General features: G+C 49.1%; 1 long non-coding RNA gene across 1 annotated transcript; it reads right to left on the bottom strand.

Annotated features, from left to right (window-relative positions):
- Positions 1-9: 9 nt before the first annotated feature.
- On the bottom strand, positions 10-4,148 carry LOC102388875. Its single transcript, XR_324690.2, has 4 exons — positions 4,075-4,148; positions 1,926-2,038; positions 1,203-1,287; positions 10-42 (listed from the first exon to the last, which is right to left on the bottom strand). It is a non-coding gene; the product is annotated as an uncharacterized LOC102388875 (long non-coding RNA).
- Positions 4,149-7,632: the final 3,484 nt, after the last annotated feature.

A 7,632-nucleotide genomic window follows, 5' to 3' on the forward strand; every position in this document is an offset into this window, starting at 1 on the left:
TTTGGATTTCTTCGAATTCTTTTTTTCTTTTGGCCCCGGGGGCTGCGTGTCAAAACAAAAAAAATAGGGAAAATATTTTAGAAGCGCAGCTAGAATAGAGGTCGTTCCTGCCTTACTATAACATATCAGGGATACACAGCATTGAATCATTATAATTTGCTCCACACTAAACGTATCAAAGGTCAGCCAGCTTTGTGGAAAATAAATGCTTTCACTGAGAATCTCAAAACATTGCTCATTGAGCCTTAACTCTGCTGGGTTTAAGGTTTACCCCCATTTTACAGAGGAGGAGACTGAGGTTAAGTCCCATGTTTCAGACCTATTGAGCACACACAAAGCTCATTGAAGTCAACAGGAGGTGGGCACCTCAGAAAGCCAGATGCCCTGGCCAAGGCTGCTCAGGCTTGCAGCTCACTAGAGGACACAGGAATGACGACCCCTAAACCCTTGTTCTACCGTGTGAACTGCTCTCCCTGGTTGCAAAGGGGAGTTTGTGGAGTTCAAGACATAGAGCTTCCTACCAACCCTCAGACAAAGCAATTTTAAGCTATTTATATCACAGGAACATGGAAAAGTCGAGCTGGCAGGGCACTCAGGACATCACATCTACTCCGTGCCTCTGTCAAAGCAGGATTAAAACCCACTAAACCATCCCAGCCAAGTGTCTGGCTCTTGAAAACTTCCAAGGATGGAGATTTCACCACCTTTCTAGGCAGCCTGTTTCAAGGCTTGACCACCCTTAGGGTCAAAGCTCCTCCTAATCCCCAACCTCAGTTTCCCCTGCTGCAATTGAGACCATTGCTCCTTGCCCTGTCCCCTGGAGCCACACAAAATAGCTTCTCTCGGTCCTCTCCATCATCACCCTTCAGGTATCTGCAGGTTTATCAAATCCCCCCTCAGTCTCCCCTTCTCCAGGCTAAATAATCCCAGGTCTCCCAACCATCAGTCATGTTTTCCAGACCTCTAAATCATTGCATTTCCTCCTGTGGCAGTGTGGGGTAGGGAAGTGCAGTTATCCCCACCTCATCCAGGGACGGGATGCTCTGCACGACTTTCCCCGGGGAAGAAATAACCTTTTGCCTCTAAAACGAGCAGCAGGATGCAACGCTGCCGGGGATATAATAAATCCGTCTGTGGCTGCTGCTTCTCCCTTCAAAGGGACAGCGCTCGGTTTTTCCCCTTAAAACCCAATGCACTCTTACCTGATTGCTTTGCTGAGTTTCTTCCTGCTCCCTGCTCCCAGCCTTTGCTTTCGGCTGCTTCTGCTCAGAGTCGCTTTTTATTTTCCTTGAGGAAGAAAAACACATCCGTGAGTGGGGAGAAACGACCCAAAGCAGCCAGCGGGACTTCTTCAAGCTCCTGTCTACACCCAACCAGGTACCAGAAACAAGCGGCATGGTCCAGAAAGCGTTCAGACCACCAACAGGACCAGGGCCACATAAAAGGCAGCTGCGGGCACCACTTTGGTGGACAACAACGACAGTAGCAGTGGGGTTGGTACCCATGGCAGGCCCTTGTCCACACCTGATCGATGCACTTGCTCAGGATGGAGGAGACCAGGGTTCAAATCCCTACTCTGCCTAAAAGAGCTCTCCCTCACCAAGAGGACAGCCCAAACCCAAGGGCTCTAGGTTATTCTAGGTGCAGACATGATCCATCCCTCTTGCAAAACCTGTGCTAATGGGCAGGAGCCAATGCAAGGTTTGCCGGGCCAGTGAGACCACAAGGACCTGGCCCTGCAGTCTAGTGGTTAGGGCAGCAACCTGGGAAGAGGCAATGAAGCTGGGACTCAGAGCCGCATGGCATCTCTTATATAAACCTTTGACATGACAAACCTCTGTACCAGTGAATGGCCTCCCGCCAGCCATTCAACGAGTGCATTAGGTATGAAGTGACAGCATTTCATTGCTGACCCAAGTACCCACCTGCTCACGCCGTCCTTTGTCTTCGAAGATGCCTCCAGATCAGTTTTCTTAGGGCTCCCCATAGCCCTTTTGCCTCCAGACTCCTCTTTATCACTCATCGTGCAAATTCACATCTGCAAACCAAAGGGCTGCATCAACCCACATGCAAGAGAGAAGCACGCTAATAAAATCACCAGAGCCAGGTCTCTGACAAAATCCAGAGAGCTCCATGTTGCTCTTGTGCGATCACACGCCAAAAGGCAGCGAGTCTAGGCGGGGAGCAACTGCAGCATGTGATTTAACGGGAAAGCGGTGAAGCATCTCAAGCTAAATGCATTTATATCTTCCAGTGCTAGACGGCACAAGAAAAGGGCGGTGGGGAAAACACATCTCTGTATGAGCCGGGAATATCAGGGACTAACAGACACTGACAAAGAGAACTTCCTTGGTGAACAAGATTATTTCGGACCATGTTATACAATCAGTGGATGCACGACTTGCACGTTTTATTTTTTTATCTGTATCCTAATGATGTCTACAGGCTTGAACAAAACTGGATTTCTAGGTATGTCAGCTGCTGGACAAACACAAACCGTGAAGTTTAGCATATAACATGCATTTCCCCCCACTGAAAAAGGAGGTCCAAAATGAGGGTGCATCATATACGCAAGCTGCAGCAAGAGAGGTTTAGGTTGGATATTAGGAAAAACTCTCCCCCGAGGAGGGTAGTAAAACACTGGAACAGGTTACTCAGAGAGGTGGTGGGATGTCTATCCTTGGAGGTTTTTAAGGCCTGGCTCAACAAAGCCTTGGCCTGGGTGATGTAGTTGGGGCTGGTCCTGCTTGGAGCAGGGGGTTGCACTAGATGTGACCTCCTGAGCTCCCTTCAACCCTCATTTTCTACGAGTCTATGATACAGCAAAGCTACCTAACTTAATATCCCCGCAATCATTGTACTAAAAGTTGATCAATATTCAATCACATTTTTTTGAGGGAAGAAGAAACCTCTCTCTCAATTTTAGCCCTTTTCAGAGATTTCATAGACTTCAGGGCTGGAAGGGACCTCGCAAGATCATCGGGTCCAGACTGGAGAGGTACACCAGCAAATACAGTTACAAGAGAGAGTTTCCGTGCTAAAAGATTCATGATCTACATATGCAACGCAGACAAAGGACAATAGAGGGAACCAAAGCATTTAAAGCAGCAGGGACTTGCCCAATAAATAAATATATAAACAGCAGCTCAGCACTACAAATGGGAGCAGAGCCCACGTTTTAGGTTAACACCTTGCCCACGAGGTCAGGGGACCACCATGCTGGATAAAGACCCCTCACCCATCCCTGTGGCCATGGGCATCCTCCTGCAGGGCTCAGCACCCTGCTACCCTATAAATGCAAAGGCATGGTGCTTTGGGGGGGCTAATTAACTCTGCCAAGGTAACGAGCAGTGCTACCCCCACTCCGGACCTAGCATGCATGGACTGAGGCCCCAGCTCCACATGAAACAGATGCTCAACTTTGCAAGTCACCAGGCAAGCTCAAATCCCCACGGAAAATCAATACGGAGCTCGGAAGAAAACCTAGGCCAAGCCCCAAGATGACCTTTTATGCATAAACCAAAATATATCAAGGAGTGGAGAAGGTCTACGCAGTCCTCAGTGGGCTTACACTTACCACAAAATTTCTTTGCAATTTTACCATAGTGCAAGCCTACAACAGAGTTAACATTTATTGCACTTGCAAAGAGCATTGGTGAATGCTGGCAACAGCCGAAAAATAAGATGCAATGAGAAATGGGGCACTCTGGTAAATGTAGCCAAACCTTATCTTTCCTTCCAGAGCTGAAAGCATCACCCAACATGAATAAAGCAATAAATAAAATCAAGCCGTAAGGGATTCAAACAATACAACCACATTTGTGGAATACGTTGCAACCCAACCAAACACGACCTAAGTAGCAACCCAAGTTATCCCTGGTAGTTTCCTTAAATCAGCCACTTTTTGCAGGACCTGGAAGCTTTCAGCAAGAAATCCAAGTCCTAACTAGGGGAGTTGTAAACACTTGGAGATCATGAAACACTGGCTCTTATCAAAGCACCTTTGCAAGCTTGTACTGGAATAGGCCCAAACACCAGTGGGCATTTGCTGCTGGGAGATCTCAAGGAGCTCACCTGGACTGGGCTGCACCCAGCTAGATGATGCCTGAGGTCCTTGCAGACTTCTCTCCTGCCTTCTCTCTAGAAGCACTGCCCCCCTTCCAAGGGGGTATTTGAAGACCTGCTGATGACCCCTGATTGGAGGACCAGGTGCCCAAGGTGCATTCTGGGAAATGCAGTCTTCAACTGGAAGTCAAATCCCAAAGGGGTGGGGGAAAAAAAGTCTCCCCTATAAAAAGGAACCTCCATTTATCACAATTATTTTTTAACCACTCACAGCCTAGATGGAGCACTTCTTTCTAAGGCAGGAGATGTAAGGGTAAGTCTCCTTAAGCTTTTCATAGCCTCAAGTGTGCAGCAGAAAGAAGGAAGCTGGTATTTCCCCAAGACACAGGCATTTGGGGGATGTCTGTGACCATGTAGACAGACAAGGGAAACATCTGGGGGCTACAAACATAACCTCCAGGCAGCTTCTGCACCACGACTGCTCCTGGACTTTGGGCCCTGGGGAATGGGCTTTTCTGTTCATCCCTTCTGGGAGCTTTGGCCTCATTGCCATGACTTGCCCAGAAGCTGAGCCTGGGGAAAAAATACTCTCTAGAGCAAATTAGCATGGGTTGGTGCATCTGTTTGCTTAAACCTCTCAACCAAAGCTATGCCCAGCTCTTCTCCTCTTGTTTGGATCCATATTGCTATCTCACCTACTTCTTGCAGCTTGTCTCTACTTTCTCTTCTAGCAAACAAGGAAGTAGAAGCAGCTTTAGATGCACAAAATGCTCTTCCCTTTCTAGGAACAGGTGGGGTAATAAGGGGTAAAGTGGGCTTCAGGGTAGTCTCAGGTTTGCAAAGCAGCTTTGATTGCAAAGGGGCAGTGGAGCAGGCTGAGGAGCACAGGGAAATCCCCAAAACCTAGAAAAAACGCAAGCAGGCATTTCTGGGGAGAGCAGCAGTAAGGTTGGCGTGCCCCAGGGATACAGGTGAGCTCCAAGCTGCCCTAATCCTTGCATTTCCCCAGGGCTTTTTCTGAAGCACAAGCCTTGGACATGCAACCCCAAGCTTGCTCTGAAGAGCAGTTCAGGGCTCAAACCAGCACCCAAGGGAGGTTGTGCAATTGCTGTGGGCTGGTGGACGTTGTTCCCTGTTACCCTTCACTTTAGATTCACCATCTTTTCTGTGAATTGAGCTCCCTTACCTGGCAGCAGACAGTGCATTCCCTTCCTCTCCCAGCCTGTTTCTGAGTCCCAGGGCCCTGCCCTGGGCCTGGCTGCAATCAAGCCCACCTGGGGCTGGTAGAAAGCACCTGGGGGACTTCAGATGCACAGAAAAAGCCTGGATCAGCCACTTTGGGAATGACCCCAACTTCTAGAGCTGGAGTTATTCTGCTGCTGCCATTCAAGTTCATGACCAGGCTTCTCTTGACTGGGGGGGATGATAACAGGAGGCACAAGGACAGCTTATTCTGAGGTCTCTTTGTGCAGGGTTAAGCACTGTATCTGCACTCCTGATAGACAGGGACAGCCCCTTCACAGGTCTGCTTGAACCTGGTGACACCTGGTTTGCAAAATAGGTCTTCTTGAGTGAGTGAAATAGCTCCCACCTGCAGCCAGGAGGGTAAAGGCCAGGTGAGGTCATAGTTAATGTTTGTGCCAGATCTCCACCATGGGTTAAAGCAGGGCAATGGGAAAGCCAAAGGGTCTAGGTCTTGTCTTGCTTGTTCCCCTTCTACTGTGTTATGCTTCATCTCGCATGTAGGTAAATCTGACCCTGTCCTCCCCCATCTCTGGAAATACTGGTCTGGATCTCCCTTTGTTACTATGGTGTGAACTAGCCTAGCTAAGAGGCAGGACTGTGGGACTGGACCCTCCAGGAAGGATCCTTCCAAAGCCAAACTGGATTTCACCAGTGTGAGTCTCACAACCCCTTTGCCCCCCCCCCATATCCTGGCACTGAAGCTAATTAAGAAATAGCTGCTCTAGGGGGGTTAACAATAAAAACAATTCATACCTAGCTCTTACATAGCACTCTTCCTTCTGAGCTCTCGAAGGAGGTCACACTGTGTCGGGAGGGAAGCAGCTGATTGTAAGTAAGGCCCATCTGTTGCAACCCATCCTTGCTCTGCCTACAATTTGGTGAATGAAATGGGGTCCCGCTCCCTGCCACGCATCCAGCCCCCAAGGGGGGAAAAGTCAAGGGGAGCAAAGCATGCCCATTGCCCAGCCCTATCTCAGCCCCAGCGAAGGGCCCTGCTCTGTGCTGTTGCTAAGAGCCTGGGCGGCATTAATCTAAACCAGCCTTAATGAGACTTCACGGAGGACAGAAACCCAAGCTGGAGCAGCAGCCTGCGTCTGTTGAGGCCACACACAGGTGACGTTTCATGCAGGTTTGGACAGGAAATCTGGGGGTAACTTTTCCTTATTGTGCTCTGCTCTACCAAGAGTTATTGCTGAACATGTTAGACCCCCTCTGTGCCAAGGCAAGAAGGGGACCTGGTGCCATCCCAAATACAAAGAGCATCTTTGTTCCTCCATGACAATCACCCCTTTTGCATTAAGACATCCAAACTCAAGTGGGATCTCCTCTTTATAGATGCTGCATTAATCCTCCCTCAAGGAGTAGCAAAAGAGCTCCTGTCCCCAAAAGAGCCATATAGTGGAAACTGATAGTTACCTACTAACATGCTGCAAGCAAGAGGTGAAATTTTTCCACGTTGTTTTGTGCAAGCCAACAGCCAGGGACCATTTTTATACGTGCAAAGCATTTTATATACAGAAAGCTGGAACTGGACACTGGAATGTATATATTAGGTTGCAATTTAAATAGTCCTGGGGAATTTCTCACCTGGATTGTCAATGCCAGGCAGCTAAACCTGTGCCTTAAGGAAACCGTAGGATCTATGGATCCCTGCAAAAGGCTAGAAGTCAGTAGGTTTGTATGATACGCACAATGTCACCTCAAAAGGCACAAAAATCTTGGGTGGGGAGTGGCGTATAGATAAAACAGAAGTGGAGCTGATTTAAGAGCGTTGCATGTGTAATCTCTAGGTTTTTATCTTGTGCATCGTGTTTGCACACTTGACTATGCTAATATTGCATAGAAGAAGGACCTCAAGGCACTGCAGGATGCTCCGGCCCCCCGGTTGAGCATTGCTGTGCTCGTGAAATGACAGTGTTTGGCGGCCGGGTTCGCGTTCCCGCTGCCTCGCTGTCCTGCGCGTTGGGACGTGCACGAGGAGGCAGGTCATGCGGTCTGTGCAATCTTAGACATTGTATTTCCGGACTCCCCAGTGCTTTTTTGGGCAGTTTGATTTCTTTTCAAGGCATGTGCTGATGTCCCAGGGTGGCTTTTGGGGGGTTTTTGAGCATGCCTGAAAGAGATTTAAATTCCAGGCCCTTTGTGACTTAACAGGACTGTGCGGAAACAGCAAGATCGGAACAGGTTTGGCCCGTCCCTGTGCCCAAGGGAAGCCTGGCTTCTGGGAAGGGAGGCAGGGCGCCAGGAGAGCATTGCTTCACAGCTTGCATCCAGACCCTGGGAAAAGGGAGCTGGTGTGGGGTGGGGGGGGGGGGCCCGGCC

This window comes from Alligator sinensis, unplaced genomic scaffold, assembly GCF_000455745.1.
Source record: "Alligator sinensis unplaced genomic scaffold, ASM45574v1 scaffold1054_1, whole genome shotgun sequence".
NCBI classification, from domain to species: Eukaryota; Metazoa; Chordata; order Crocodylia; family Alligatoridae; genus Alligator; species Alligator sinensis.